Raw genomic sequence first — 16,674 nt, 5'->3', positions numbered from 1 at the left:
TGTTTATAGGGCATTCTACAAGCCAAATACTTTTTTTTTTGTTTTAATACTCTAATACTATAAACTAAACAAGCCTCACGCACAGCTTTTAAGAGAGCTTCGGCATTTTCAAACAGTAGCAAGGGCTCATGGGAGCTCAGTCTGGTCAGGAGGAGGGGAGGTATTACTAGCCAGAGATTTCAGAGGCAGAGGGGAGGAGGGAGGAGGAGGGGGGATTAGGTTTTTTCACAGGCTCAGTGCTGAAGATGCAGATAAGCTTGCCTGTGTGTAATGTTTACAGACAACATGGTTGCTGTCATTGTATCACAGGAAGAAATAATCATATTCTATTGAAGATGTTTGCCGCTAGATTTGCTGTGTAAACTATCTAAACCTTAGATAAGATATATAGACAAGTTACTTGTTACAGTTAGTTTTTCATCTCGGATCCGCTTTAAGCTACAGGTAGAATTCCTGCTGACCTCAGTACTTGAGGGCTGCACTTGTTGATATAATGTTGGAACCTGTTATGAGGGTAGGGGTGCATAATGATTGCTCATGTTGTGGAAATATAATGGTGGCTGCCTTAGCCCTTTCGCTCTCCATCATTCAGGGTCATACCACTTCATCCCTCACCTCTCCTGCTAGCAGTGTGTGATTACCTCTTTCCCTCACCTCTCGATCTGGCCACTTCTCTCTCTGATCTCTACATTTAACAGTGTCTTATCTTCTTCACCCCTCACCTCTCCATAAAACAGTGTCTGACTGACTCACCTCTCCACAAGGCGGTGTCAGGCCATGTCTACCCCCCTCACCTCTCCATAAAGCAGTGTCTGACTTCTCATGTTGTGGGAATATAATGGTGGCTGCCTTACCCCTTTCGCTCTCCATCATTCAGGGTCATACCACTTCACCCCCTCACCTATCCACCTAGCAGTGTGTGATTACCTCTTTCCCTCACCTCTCCAACTGGCCACTTCTCTCTCTGATCTCTCCATTTAACAGTTCCTTATCTTCTTCACCCCTGAGCTCTCCATAATGCAGTGTCTGACTGCCTCACCCCTCACCTCTCCACAAAGCGGTGTCAGGCCATGTCTACCCCCCTCACCTCTCCATAAAGCAGTGTCTGACTGCTCATGTTGTGGGAATATAATGGTGGCTGCCTTACCCCTTTCGCTCTCCATCATTCAGGGTCATACCACTTCACCCCCTCACCTATCCACCTAGCAGTGTGTGATTACCTCTTTCCCTCACCTCTCCAACTGGCCACTTCTGTCTCTGATCTCTCCATTTAACAGTTCCTTATCTTCTTCAGCCCTGAGCTCTCCATAATGCAGTGTCTGACTGCCTCACCCCTCACCTCTCCACAAAGCGGTGTCAGGCCATGTCTACCCCTCACCTCTCCATAAAGCAGTATATGACTGCCTCACCTCTCACCTCTCCACAAAGCAGTGTCAGGCCATGTCTACCCCTCACCTCTCCATAAAGCAGTGTATGACTGCCTCACCTCTCACCTCTCCACAAAGCAGTGTCAGGCCATGTCTACCCCTCACCTCTCCATAAAACAGTGTCAGGTCATGTCTACCCCCCTCACCTCTCCATAAAGCAGTGTCTGACTGCCTCACCCCTCACCTCTCTACAAAGCAGTGTCAGGCCATGTCTACCCCCCTCACCTCTCCATAAAGCAGTGTCAGGCCATGTCTACCCCTCAATTTTCCATCTAGCTTACTCTGGCTACTTCTCTCCCTCACCTCTCTATCCAGCTGCTTCTCCTCCTTACCTCTCCATCTGGCAGTGTCTGGTCACTTTTCTCCCTCTCCTCTTCATTAAGCAGTGTCTGTTTGCTTCTCCTCCTTAACTCAATAAGTTAAAATGGGGCTGATTCACAAAGCTTACTTATTTTTCACCTTAAGGCTGTGTTCCCACTTGAGCGTAGAATGGACCGTTCTTCATTCATTGCTGAACGGCTCCTATTTTATATATAGGAGCTGTTTACTCTTGTCATGCTGCAATTGATCTGTGGGATCCATGCGGTAAGCGGCCGCACTTCTGTGCAGTCCATGATAATCCCGGGCAGGTAGATGCATTCCCCCATATAGCATATGGAGGAGCGCATCTGCCCCGGGCTACAGCTGGACCACAGCAAGGAGAGAGAAATCATGAGATAAGTCAAATAAGGAGAGATAAACCATGAGATAAGTCAGTTAAAGGGACACCGAGCAGTGCAGAAACTATGGAAAGATGCATATCATTTTAAAGCTCTCTTTCTCCTCTTTCCAATGATCTGTAAACCGCCGCCCTACGCCTTTTAGTTTTCGCTATTTTCGCGATTGAATTTGCCACGGCCGCGATTTTGATCGTGAAAATAGAGAAAACTAAAAGGCATAGGGCCGCGGTTTAGGTGTCGCCAGAAAGAGGAGAAAGAGAGCTTTAGAATGATATCCAACTTTCCATAGTTACATTGCATTACACAGGGCGACTTTTTCCTAAAGTCAGCAGCTCCATTCAGCAGAAAAAGTCGCCCTGTGTAATACAACGTAACTATGGAAAGATGGATATCATTTTGAACATTAAACATAGGTGTGTGGTACATTGGTCAGATTTTTGAAATGTTTCAATCAGTCAGAAAAATTGATTGCAATTCTTAAATTTAACAGATATTTAAAAAATTGTATGGTGTGTGGCCACCTTTAGATAAGAGATAAGTCATGTGTTAATGAGAGATAAATTGTGAGTTAATAAGTTAGACAAGATAATTCAACAGAAAAGTTTTGTGAATGAGTTCCAGTATGTTTATTCTCTTTGATTAAGAAAAGTGAGATTTATGTCTGAGTGTTTTAGCATGATCTCTGTGCTATACACATTGGGAAATGGAAACATTCCTGCAGACACATGCTTAACAGTGAAAAGCAAAACATAAAAATAGAGAAGTATTACAATAGAGAGTGTAGTGTAGTGAGTAAGATAGTGATTGTATATATAAGGAGAGCTCAGTTTATCTGCAGCCATTCTATAGAGATAAGGGCAATGCATGGCTGGAGAGATTGTTAATAAGAACAGCTCAGCACAATGCAGATAATACTTCCTAACAATACTGGGGTAGTCTGTGTCTGCATTCTTGAGAACAGCCATTTCCTTGGATTTTATGCTGATAACTTGTCAAAGGCTGTCTGAAGATGTCAAAAAAGGTGGCGTCCTTTACATTTCCCCTAGCTGTCTACTCTGGGATACATGAAGTCCTAGTTCAGGTGGGAGTCTGTATTTCATAAAGACGTGTTTAAAATCATATGGCAATTTTTTCAGTATACAAATTCACATTTTAGGCTGCAGGAGGTCAATGGTGTCCAGGTCTGCATCACTGAATGCCTGCAGCTCCCTCGCACTCACCTCACCCCCCCCCCCCCCCTTCCTTTCCCACATTCCTTGTAGTCATGGGTTCATGCCAGAGACACAGTCTATGGCATGGGGGCGGGGCCGAGTTTGATTTCCGCATCCTGTGTGACTGACAGGCTACCAATTGTCTGTCAGTGATTAGAGAGTTCTAACTGCAGTTGAGATTGCAGTAGCCCTGTGTCAACTGTTAAGCAATTTTTTTGACCCACAACTGTGTGGTGCAGAGGACCTTGGCTGCAGCATCATTTGTTAATCTGGGAGCGCTTGTACTGTTACATATTTATATAACATGGTAACCATATGGAAGTATAGAGAGGAAGCTTCAAGCTGTGGACCTGGCCAGTGGCTTCTGCGTACAGGACATTGCAGACAGAATTTTGGACTTTAATTGCATTTGTTTTGAAATTGCATTTCTATTAAATGCATTCACAAAAACTATACTCTTAAATAAAGGAGTGGAATTTACTGTGATGGAGCAGGAGTTATTGGAAGACATAACAACTGCATGACCTACATGAGACAGATGGTTTTTCATTTCATTATTATTCAGAAGGCATAAAGCAGTTTTAGCGATCAGCTTGACTGAGTGGACTACCTTTTTTTGTGTGCAATAATTTCAGCAAACTGTAAGAGTACCAAGAAAATTGTCCACATATAGAATATGCACAGGGACAGAAAATGATTAAGATGAAATGGGGCCATATGCAAGATAGCAGTTTTGCCCATCTTTTAGTAAGATTTGATGTGTGTGAGTGTGTGTGTGTGTGTGTGTGTGTGTGTGTGTGTGTGTGTGTGTGGGGGGAGCATCCACTAGGCCCCTGGACTTTCTCCAGGCCCTAGGCAACTGACTAGAGGTGCCTTGTGGATGATCCAGCTCTGCACAGGGCCAGGACATAGTCCACCAGCACCCAAGGCAGAAATGCTAAAGAGCTCCTCTCACCCATCAGACCTTGCTGATCCCCCAATCACTTGCTAAGGCTTCTTTCACATATAGAATGCGTGCAGGAGCTGTTCTCCTGCACGCATTATGGCCTGCGGTGTGTCGTTGGGATGTTGCGGTGCAACGCAATCAGCAGCGGTAGTTATTCATTCACCCGACGGGAAAACGCCAGCTCCGGGCGATTAAAAGCTCTCTGGTGCGTCGAACCGCAAGGCACCAAAACGCAGTGTCGGATGTGAAAGGTAAAGGTTAAGTCTATGGACTTTCATTTTACCTTTCTTTGCGTTAAAATGCAGAAAACTGGCTCAGATGTGAAAGAGGTGCTGCCTTACACTCCTTTAAATCAGACCTTTCCTGCAGCTTCCTTTTACTCAGGCAGACGGCGGGAGGTTCTTCCCCTTTATCTCTGCCCAAATCACACACTCACTGGATTTTATGTTCACACACTCATAAGGCCTTCTGATAGCACTACTTGCATCACAGAATGGAAAGCGGACAGTGACAGCTCAGCACAAACCCTGCCTGTCCATCCCCAGCAATATCTGACAACAAAAACATTAGCAGCTGATCCTTGAAAGCAAATATAAAGCCACCCTGGAAAAATAAAAGTTAGATATCCACCTATAGAGAGGAAAGGCTCTGTAGCCACTAGAGCTTTCCTAGTTCTCTCCATGCCCTAGGTCTGTCACTGTCCCCCTGTGAAAGTCCTTGGAAGGCTTTAGAAGCACTCGCGGAGACTGGCGCATCCGTATCGAGCATGTGCGATCGCACACCCACGTATGCTCGGTACAGACCCGCTTGTCTGAGGAAGCTATACTTCCAAAGCCTTTATGAGGACTCCCCGAAAGCATATTTGGGGATAACTTTAGCGGTGCGGTCAGCGGTGGACCCTGAGCATGGAGAGATGACTAGTAAGGCTCTTTAGGACCCAGAGCCTTCCTTCTCCATAGGGGAGTATCTTACTTTTTTTACAGGGTGGCTTTAGTATTACTTTAAGTCCTGTAACCTTAGACAGGGTGCTTCCATGAATCTAACTTTTTTTCAGCACATCCCACAGAAGCTCAAATACTCAGACATCTAAGGAATTTGGAGGCCAATAGAAAACATAAAGGGTCACTACAGCGAAAAACTGTAAAATTTAAAATATGTGCAAACATACAAATAAGAAGTTCATTTTTTCCAGAGTAAAAAGAGCCATAAATTACTTTTCTCCTATGTTGCTGTCACTAACAGTAGGTAGTAGAAATCTGACAGAAGTGACAGGTTTTGGACTAGTCCAACTCTTTATAGGGGATTCTCAGGGATATATTTATTTTCACAAGCACTTGGTGAATGGCAGTTGCTCTGTCCAACTGCCAAAAAACTGTGTAGCGAGCAGGGAAGCTGGCCAGCATCTTTGTATAAATCCTTTTTAGGGAATATCTTCATAAAGAATAAAAGCCCTGCTGAGAATCCCCTATGAAGAGATGGACTAGTTCAAAACCTGTCACTTCTGTCAGATTTCTACTGCCTACTGTAAGTGACAGCATTATAGGAGAAAAGTAATGTATGGCTTATTTTACTCTGGAAAAAATGTACTACTTATTTGTATATGTTTGCACATATTTAAAATTTTACAGTTTTTCTCTGTAGCTCTGATGCTTCCTGTACCCATTGTAGGTGTTTATGTCAGTCACTGACTGGTCAGGTCACTCCATGGTTACACACACAGCAAGTTGCGAGGTGCTGTATGTTTTGACATCTTTCTCTCATTTTTAGCAGTAAGTTATTCTGCAACTGGTAGTACAGTAGACAGGCTAGTCTTTCCGGACCATGTACTTCAGTAATAACTTTGCTGTCCATTCACTACTTATTCTTCCTTGAATCGTGATTGGTAGATACTAATCACTGATTTTCAGACAAAAATCAAATGGAAGATTTTTGATTGATCGGGGGCGGTGTGGGTAGATCGATAGCCCATAGCATTGTACTGCATTGAGCAGTGCAACGCTGTGGCTCAATTGATTGTTTATATATATCAGTGCTGCGTAATATGTTGGCGCTTTATAAATACAATATATATATATATTTTTTTTTTTTTTTTATTTTTTTTTTTCATGCTGAAATCAATTGAAAATCTGTGTGCAATGTATGAAGGAATAAATCCCTCTTTGATCAGTGTCCGATCAGAGAGGAATCCATCTTTTTGCCATGTGGGGTGGCAATCTTCTACTGTGTGGCTGCCTTTATATATCCCACCCATTGACAGGCACATTGTAATGAGCTAATCCGTGCTTTCCAATTTACCTGTCAGTGATTGTGCTGCTGCTGCTTATCAGCGTGTGAATGTTGAGTTATTTCTGGGTTCAGATTTTTCGGTTGTTTTTGCTTATCAGCGGTAAAATTAGCTTTTTTTTCCGAGGCTCTTGACCTTTCTGTGAATCTGTTTTCATCTCTGCGCTGAGCTCCCACAGAGCAGCCACAAACCCTGACGTCAGCACTTTTGAGTTTAATTATTTTACATAATATATTGTCCGTGACTCAGTCAATTTACAAATAACTAAATACAAAAGACTGATGGGAGCCCTGCAGAGAGAAATTAATTTTAAAAAGCAGCCATTATAACCTAAAAGATGGAGTGCGGAGCATACGTGAGGCTGTGAGCAAGTGTTCCAGCAGGAAACCAGGCTGTCACAGCCGCACAACACCAATCAAAGCAGTGTTTGATGTGAGGAACTCCAGCTGAGGCCAGTCAATAAAGAATTACATCAGGATACTTTGTTGCTGCTTCTTTGAAGTGACTGACCATTTTCTTATGAAACAGATTAGAAGCACAATGATAAACAAGGAACTGGATGGACCTTAACAGCATCAGTCGAGTCTATGTAGGGCACAGTAATAAACAAAGGTACATGGCTCCACCGCAGGGTCAAAATATGTCTTGTGTAAAACGGGGACTTTAAAGTGTTCCTGTTCTCATATGTTAAGTTTGTTAAAAATTGTCATAAAATGAGGACTTGGTCAATAATGTAATAATTAATAATGCTAATATTTGTATTTGTCCTTTGTCCCATCATATCTGAAAGACACAACACATGTTTTGAAAATGATTGAGCAGTTAAAGTGGCAGGAGGGTGACAGCCTCGCCACCATCGACGTGGTAAGCCTGTACAACAGGATACCACAGGAGATGGGGGTGAAGGCTCTCTTGGATATGCTACATACCACTAGGTTGGTCGAACAGTCGGAAAGCGAATTCTTGGGGGATTGCCTAAGATTTGTATTAAGACATAATGCCTTCAGATTTGGAGATGTTTGGTATCGCCAAACATCTGGGACAGCAATGGGGACATCAGTAGCTCCCACATTTGCAAATATTTTTCTGGCAAAGTGGGAGGAGGAATATATATATGGGGAAAGAAACCCCTTTAGAAGTGATCTGAGGGCATGGTCCAGGTACGTTGACGATGTGTTGGTCATTTGGGGTTCCACCAGGGACCGTTTTAACTCCTTTTTGGAATATTTGGACAAAAATGATAGGAATATGCTTTTTACTGGTGATTGGGGTGGAGATAGGGTCAACTTCTTAGACCTCACTTTGGAGGTCCACGAGGCTGCCTTGATTTCTAGGGGACACAGGAAGGACACGGCTACAAATTCGGTTCTACATCATGCTAGCTACCATCCCCCCCATGTTAAATCAGCAATTCCATACAGCCAATTCATTAGATTGAGGAGGAACAATACTCGGGACGTGGACTTTGAGAAACAGGCAGGGGAGATGAGTGATAGGTTCTCCGAAAGAGGATATGCGAAGCAGGATCTTAGAATAGCCCTGACCAAAGCAAGAGCGGTAGACAGAAAGGATCTTCTAAAAGAAAAAGTTGGGGAACAAGAAGATAGGTTTGTTATGACCTTTGACTATTCACCAATGGCCGATAAGATTATGGAAATTATAAACAAAAATTGGTACATTCTACAGCAGGACAATGGATTTGGACCTAAGATCCAAAGTCCACCGATTCTGGCATATAGAAGAGGTCCCACCATAGGGTCCCTGGTAACTAGGAGTGAGTATGTTAGACCCCAAAACAAATCCTGGCTAGGATCTGTAAAAAAACAGGGTTGCTACCCATGTGGACATTGTCCAACGTGTGGTCACGTTAACAAAACAAAAAATGTACGATTGGGAGGTATTGATCTCCAAATTAAGGATTTCATAACCTGCAGAACTGAGTTTGTGGTCTATGCCCTCCTGTGTCCTTGCCTGTTTTTCTATATAGGGAAGACTACTCGTCCCATGAGGGAGAGATTGGTAGAACACATTAGATTTATTAGGAAAGGCAAGGGTGGTGTTCCAAGATTAGTTGAACATTTCAAAGAGGTCCATCAAAGTGATCCAACCCAATTAAAGATTACTGGACTGTTTACTGTAGTAACCCCTCGAAGGGGAGGAGATAGGGAGAGACTTCTTTCTCAAAAGGAAGCAACCTGGATCTCAAGAACCAATGCTATGGGCCCATTAGGGTTCAATGATCGGAATGAACTAAGTGTGTTCTTAGAAAAGAACTAATTATGTCATTATATTTTGATGTTTGTATAATCTCTCTATATAAGTCTTCTCGTCGGTTTAGGGATATCACCTGTTGGTTCTTTATCTCTCTAGTCCTTTGCCTTGTAGTTGTTAGTTATTGAGCCTTGCTGAGCCTCCTCTCGGTTGTGGGTCTTTTCTTAAAATAGGATGTATATTGTCTAGATACTAAGGGTTCCCCCTGAGCAGTATGCCCTGTGCGGTCTGGATTACCTCCTTGGCTCGCGTCGGCCCCATGACACGACATGCTGCTCTTCCCCGATGAGGAAGGCTGTTTTGCCTTCTTCCGGGTGTTGGAGCGCATCCAGGAGACTGGTTTGTTGCCATGGCGACAACGCTCTGGTAGCGTCGACGAGCGTGGTGACGTGCCGTGATAGTGGATGGTGATGGGCTGTGCTCCGAGAGGATGCACGCTCACGCTATCCGACGTGGGACGTGACGCAAGTCAGGGAGGAACAAGTGGGCGGATACCCTTCCGGGGTACTTTTAGACGCACACTTACCCGTGGCGTTTGAGCCTTATCCCTGCCGCAGAGAGCAGCGGTCCAGGAGGAAGCTACCAAGCGAAACAATTGTTGACCGGAGGGTCTCTGTGGGTGGTGACACCAGAGCGGTGATGTATATATGCACAATGTGAATGGATATGCTGTCAATATTGTCATCTTGCCAAGCTATGCGATTAAATCGGACAGTTGAAACCTGTTGGTGCCCATGTGATATTGTGATGCAGTGGCTAATATTTGTATAGCGCCTTTCTCCAGTCAGACTCAAAGCAATTTCGAGGGAACAGCCACTAGAGCGCGCTTAGTAGGCAGTATCAGTGTTAGGGAGTCTAGCCCAATGATTCCTTATTGAATAGGTGTCTGGCTTACTGAATAGGAAGAGCCGAGATTAGAATGGTCTCCTATGTCAGTCAGAGCTCTTTACCATTACACTATCCAGCCAATACCCCAATTTAGGATTATGGGCTGTTCAGTTCAGTATAAGCTGTTACTGGTGCTAATGCTGATTGTGAACTAGCTACTGTACCTCGTGTGCTTATTTTTTTTATTTTTACTGCTTCATAAACGCTCTTCTTTCTACCCATCTGGTGGTACAGGGGCATGTTTCACCTGTTGCTCAGGTTCTCTTCCTCCTTCATAAGGTGCGTTTATGCTTTGAGGTCTGTACAGAAGCATTGCTAGCCTAGAGGCTAGCAACACATACTGTTACAGCAAAGCTGGGAGGAGGGACGATGGAGTGGGAGGGATAAGGAGGAGAACATGCCCTCGGTCTGTTTCAGTTGACATTATGTGGCACTCCGGGTCTCCTGACAATGCATAGAAGGTTGGGAGCAGTTTGAAAAGAAGGTTTGGGGCAGCTGTACACACAATAGATTCTCAGTGAACCATCTAGCACAGTGATGGCTAACCTTGGCACTCCAGCTGTGACAAAACTACAAATCCCATCATGCCTCTGCCTCCCCGAGTTATGCTTAGAGCTGTCAGAGTATTGCAATGCCTCATGGGACTTGTAGTTCCATCACAGCTGGAGTGACAAGTTTAGCCATTACTGATCTAGCATGTGTACAAGGTTTACTCTCTACTCTCTTTCCCCATTTAGCTCAGCTGGAAGAAGACGGAAGAAAATGGGGAACTAGACAAATATTTTCCATCTGGCTGATTAACGGCCAACTCCAGAAAAAGCTAAATAAAAATGCCCCCCTTTTATATGATTTACTGAGATTTATCTTTCAATAGGGTTTTCCATGGCTTATAAAATGCATTGTAAGATTGCTTAAAGTATTTATTAGCTATTGGAATCACTGTGCATGGTAAGTGCTTACATTGTTTCAGAAATATTCATATTTTTATATTTATATCGCGCCAACATCTTCCGTAGTGCTGTACAGTGTAAACAAATAATACAACAATGGGGAGCATAGATACATGAACAGTTCAACATACTGTATACAATCAGGACCAGCAGTGATACAAGTACAGATACATACAATTGATGTGTAGTTTGAAAAACATCACCAATACTGATATACTTATGTCCATTTGATAAAATGCACAGAAACAAAAGGGGGAGACTGTGCCCTTGCAAGCTTACAATCTAGAGGATAGTGGGAGTAGACAAAGGGGCTAGCAGATGAGGCACTGAGCTTTAAATTCTAGCTATAAATTAATAGCTTGTTTGAACAGGTGTGTCTTGAGGGTACATTAGAACATTTCCAGACTTGAAGAGAGATGAACAGGCTGTTGGAGAGAGTTCCAAAGGAAAGGTGACACTCAAGAGAAGTTATGGATGTGAGAGTGAGAGGAGATGATCAAGCTAGATTACGGTCTCTTGAAAGGAGCGAAGGTTCTGGGAGGGATGATATCTGAAGATTTACACACAAATGTATGGTGGGGGTAGCTTATTTAGAGCTTGGTATGATAGTGTTAGGTGTTTTAACTAGATTATTTGGGTGACTGGCAGCCAGTGGAGAGATTGGCACAGAGAGGCAGCATCAGAGGAGCGGGAGGAGAGATGGAAGAGACGAGCAGTTGTTCGGTAGGGACAGTAGGCCACAGAGTAGGGTGCTACAGTAATCAAGTCAGGAAATGATTAGAGCATGTACATGCTTTTTAGTAGCCTCTTGCGTAAGGAATGGACAAATTCTGGAGATATTTTAGAGATGGAAGTAACAGGAGGTTGTTAATGTGTTAATACGTGGTTTAAATGAGAGCTCAAAGTTACTCCCAGACAGTGAGCTTTATGAGTTGAAGTTATTGGGGACTTTTCTACATTATTGGTAACTATAGGTGCGAGACGCAGGAAATATCCCAATCTCATGTTAAGTTTGAGGAAACAAAATTACATTAATGCAGAAATATCAGACATACAGTCAGGAAATCAAGATAATAGAGTAGAGAGGTCAGGAGCTGAGAGATAGATTTGAGTGTCATCAGTGTAGAGGTGATACTTGAAACCAAAAAAGCATATTAATTGTCCCAGGCCATGAGTATAGACGGAGAAGAGAAGAGGTCCTAGAACAGAGCCTTTTGGTACACTAACAGATAGCGGACGTGAAGAGGAGTAAAGCCTCTTTTCCATGGACAATTGATAGGCAGTGAAATGCCTCTCAAACTCTCACAACTGCTTGCTGCTGCCTGATAACTGCTCACTACTGCATGGTAACTGCTCAGTGCTGACTGGTAACTGCTTGCTGAGCAAACAGTTCAACTATCCGTAAAAAAAGGCCTAAGTGTTGGAATAGGAGAAAAGTGCCCAGACAGGTTAGGAGCTAATCCAAAAAAATGTGCTAGGCAGAGGAAAAGTTGAGAAGTATTAGTAAAGAAAATTGGCCTTTGGTGAGGACTGTTTCAGTGGAATGGTGAGATCCGAAGCCAGACACACAAGCAGGGGGAGGACATTTACCATTGGTAGTACCTGGGGGCTCACTCATACCCTCCCCAGTAAACAAGTCTGGGGGGAATTCCTGGGTGTTATCAATCTTTATGCTGTATTTTTCTCACTGACACAGAGCAGCTTCATGAAGTGTCTTTACAACATTGTCGTTGGTGCTGTAATGCAAATAATCTGTCTCCCTGCTTATCTACAGACTCACTTAAATTAAGTCAGCCAATTGGCTAGAAAGAATGCTTAAAACTTCTAAAGATGATAACATTTTTAATGGAAAAAATATAAGATAACTATAAAAACAAGTATTATATAATGCATAAATAACAAATGTCACTACCATTTGATGTCCAATCCAGTGGCACCTCACTAAAGAATCCTGTAAGATTTAGTTTAAAGGACATTTAAACTGAGAGGGATACGTAGGCTGCTATATTTATATCCTTCAAACCAATACCAGTTGCCTGGCATCCTGCTGATCTCTTTGGTTGCAGTAGTGTCTAGATCACACACCTGAAACAAGCATGGGGTGAATCTATTCAGACTTCAGTCAGAAACGACTGATCTGTGGGTGTCCCCTCAGCATTATATCACACCATATTGATAGCAGCCAGGAGAGCTATATTGTGTAAATGGCTGGAGCCTAACCCACCAGATACAGCAATGCTGCAGAAAGAACTTACTTATGTCTTTTAGAGTAGGGTAGGAGGTGCCCATGACAAGCAACTGCTATATTATATGACTATTTTAAACATTAATTGCCAGCCAATTTGGTAAAAATAAATAAAGGATGGTCCTACCTTAAACAAAGCAGTCCATCCTCTAAATGGTCACCCTACTGCCCGAAGGGCACATCACTTGACCTGAGGAAGCGGTTGTTCGGCGAAACGCGTTGTCATTTTAAAAGTGCCCAATAAAGCTAATTTTCTTTATACCATTTAGTGGATGGACTGCTTCATTTAAGGTAGGACCATCCTTTATTTATTTTTACCAGATTGGCTGGCAATTAATGTTTAAAATAGTCATATAATATAGCAGTTGCTTGTCACGGGCGCCTCCTACCCTACTCTATTTGACGTTTTACCCCGATTCGGGGTCACCACTTTGGCAAGTGGACTTTTTGAAGGAGCTGCGAACCAAGGACAAGGCTGAGCAGGGACGGTACTTCCCCGCATGCATATTAAGTGGTTGCCTGGTTTGCAACCCAATTTTGTGAGTACAACTATATAAGAATTATACTGATAAAACCATCTAAAACTCACAATACTACACTAGATTGGGCTCCTGGTTTTTCCTCCCGTCCTTTCTCTATCTTATCACAGTTACTTATGTCTTTAACATGGACATATTAAACACCCTTCAAGCAAAGGAACTGAGAACTAAAGCCTTCTTTAAAATCTGGAACTTTATTTTGCAGCAATTCTCTCCACAACAGACCAGTGCTCTGATTTTACACTGACCTCTTGGTGTTTCCTGGAGGACATTGGGGGCTCCCATTGGAAAAATGAAGTCACAGGGACTGCATGAGGGGATAGTCCACATTGGCTTGGATTGTCTGAGGTTTTTCTAGCACAGTGAAACTCGTGGGAAGGTGTTGAGGGCGGGTTGGGTGGTGGATGGGGTAAGTAAAATGAAACCTTTACTTTGCCAGGAAATTTGATTTTATGTCTCCTTAATGATTAATCAAGACTTTGTTGCTATGAAAAAAGTGAATACAAATTGTTTAAAAAAAATAAATAAATAATAATTTCATGACTGTTCAGGGTCTATCACTAAAAGTATTAGTAGAGGCACAGGATCAGCAGGACAGCCAGGGAATGGCAATATGTGTACACACACGCACGCACGCACACACACACACACACACACGTACACACACACACGTACACACACGCACACACACACACACACACACTTATGCATGTTTGTACAAGCTTTAAATCAAGCAAACATGAATATACGTAGAGAAAGATATGGTTTATGATTACCTTGGTGTACTTGATAATACGTGTTCATTTGGTGTCACTGTTGCAGCTATCAGTATTTCTGTCCATGTGGTTATGTGTCTGTGGTTCTGTGTGACACACTTCTTTTCTAGTTAGCTTACCACACTTTTGAAGTCTGGACAGGAAACAAGTGTAAGGAAATCTGTCTGTGAGCAGCAATACATCCTGTATGTTGTAGTAGTTGGAAGGCTTATCTCCAAAAGATAGAAGCACATTTGGAAATATGGTTGTAGTATGATGTATGCAACAGCAATGGCATTATAATTATTATTATTTGTCGGGGAGGGGGGGGGGGTGGCACTGTTTGTGAGCGCTGCCTGGGTTTAGGGGTGGCACTGTGTGTGAGCGCTGACTGGGTGAAGGAGTGACACTGTGTGTGAGTGCTGCCTGGGTGTAGGGGTGGCACTGTGTGTGAGTGCAGCCTGTGTGTAGGAGTGTCACTATTTGCGAGTGCTGCCTGGGTATAGGGGTGGCACTGTGTGTGAGCGCTGCCTGGGTGTAGGGGTGGCACTGTGTGTGAGCGCTGCCTGGGTGTAGGGGTGGCACTGTGTGTGAGCGCTGCCTGGGTGTAGGGGTGGCACTGTGTGTAAGTGCTGACTGGGTGAAGGAGTGACACTGTGTGTGAGTGCTGCCTATGGTGTAGGGGTGGCACTGTGTGTGAGTGCAGCCTGTGTGTAGGAGTGTCACTATTGCGAGTGCTGCCTGGGTATAGGGGTGGCACTGTGTGTGAGTGCTGCCTGGGTGTAGGGGTCACACTGTGTGTGAGTGCTGCCTGGGTGTAGGTGTGGCACTGTTTGTAAGTGCTGCCTGGGTGAAAGAGTGACACTGTGTGTGAGTGCTGCCTATGGTGTAGGGGTGGCACTGTGTGTGAGTGCTGCCTATGGTGTAGGGGTGGCACTGTGTGTGAGTGCAGCCTGTGTGTAGGAGTGTCACTATTTGCGAGTGCTGCCTGGGTATAGGGGTGGCACTGTGTTTGAGTACAGCTTGAGTGTAGGTGTTTGCACTTTGTGTGAGTGCTTCCTTGGTGTAGGGGTGGCACTGTGTGTGAGTGCTGCCTGGGTGTAGGGGTGGCACTGTGTGTGAGTGCTGCCTATGGTGTAGGGGTGGCACTGTGTGGGAATGCTGCCTGGGTGTAGGGGTGGCATTGTGTGTGTGTGAGTGCTGCCTTGGTGTAGGAGTGGAATTGTGTGAGGGCTGCCTGGGTGTAGGGGTGGCATTGTGTGTTGTGTGTGTGAGTGCTGCCTTGGTGTAGGAGTGGCACTGTGTGTGAGGGCTGCCTGGGTGTAGGGGTGGCACTGTGTGTGAGGGCTGCCTGGGTGTAGGGGTGGCACTATCTGCGGGTACTGCCTGGGTGTAGGGGTGGCACTGTGTGTGTGAGTGCTACCTTGGTGTAAGAGTGGCACTGTGTGTGAGGGCTGCCTGGGTGTATGGGTGGAACTTTCTGCGGGTACTGCCTGGATGTAGGGGTGGCATTGTGTGTGAGTGCAGCCTAAGTGTAGGAGTGGCACTGTGTGCAAGTGCTGCCTAAACAGTGGGGTGCACTGTGTGCGAGTGTAGGAGTGGCACTGTGTACGAGTGCAGCCTGGGTGTAGGAGTGGCACTGTGTGCGAGTGCAGCCTGGGTGTAGGAGTGGCACTGTGCGAGTGCAGCCTGGGTGTAGGGGCTGCACAGTGTGTGAGTGCAGCCTGTGTGTAGGAGTGTCACTATTTGCAAGTGCTGCCTGGGTGTAGGAGTGGCACTGTGTGTGAATGTTGCCTGGGTGTAGGAGTGGCACTGTGTGTGAATGCTGCCTGGGTGTAGTGGTGGCACTGTGTGTGAATGCTGCCTGGGTGTAGGGGTGGCACTGTGTGTGAATGCTGCCTGGGTGTAGGGGTGGCACTGTGTGTGAATGTTGCCTGGGTGTAGGGGTGGCACTGTGTGTGAATGCTGCCTGGGTGTAGGGGTGGCACTGTGTGTGTGAGTGCTGCCTTGGTGTAGGAGTGGCACTGTGTGTGAGGGCTGCCTGGGTGTAGGGGTGGCACTATCTGCGGGTACTGCCTGGATGTAGGGGTGGCACTGTGTGCGAGTGCTGCCTAAACAGTGGGGTGCACTGTGTGCGAGTGCTGCCTATGTGTAGAAGTGGCACTGTGTGCGAGTGCAGCCTGGGTGTAGGAGTGGCACTGTGTGCGAGTGCAGCCTGGGTGTAGGAGTGGCACTTTGTGTGAATGCTGCCTGGGTGTAGGGGTGGCACTGTGTGTGAATGCTGGCTGGTTGTAGGGGTGGCACTGTGTGTGAATGTTGCCTGGGTGTAGGAGTGGCACTGTGCACTGTGTGTGAATGCTGCCTGGGTGTAGGGGTGGCACTGTGTGTGAATGCTGCCTGGGTGTAGGGGTGGCACTGTGTGTGAATTCTGCCTGGGTG

The 16,674-nt window shown here is 45.0% G+C and overlaps 1 protein-coding gene across 5 annotated transcripts in view; it reads left to right on the top strand.

Annotated features, from left to right (window-relative positions):
• RASGRP1 (RAS guanyl releasing protein 1) overlaps window positions 1-16,674 on the top strand; it is a 315,245-nt gene that overhangs the window by 260,590 nt on the left and 37,981 nt on the right. The window contains exon 1 of one of the 5 annotated variants that reach the window (XM_068253920.1): window positions 5,709-5,827. The exons of the other annotated variants lie outside the window; for them this stretch is intronic. The gene's annotated coding sequence lies outside the window, so the exon portion shown is untranslated. Of the gene's footprint in view, window positions 1-5,708; window positions 5,828-16,674 lie in introns of those variants that run through there. 5 annotated transcript variants of the gene reach the window in all.

Source organism: Hyperolius riggenbachi, chromosome 9, assembly GCF_040937935.1.
Source record: "Hyperolius riggenbachi isolate aHypRig1 chromosome 9, aHypRig1.pri, whole genome shotgun sequence".
Taxonomy (NCBI): Eukaryota; Metazoa; Chordata; class Amphibia; order Anura; family Hyperoliidae; genus Hyperolius; species Hyperolius riggenbachi.
The sequence above is the reverse complement of the archived record's forward strand: the minus strand, read 5'-3'. Positions and strand labels throughout refer to the sequence as shown.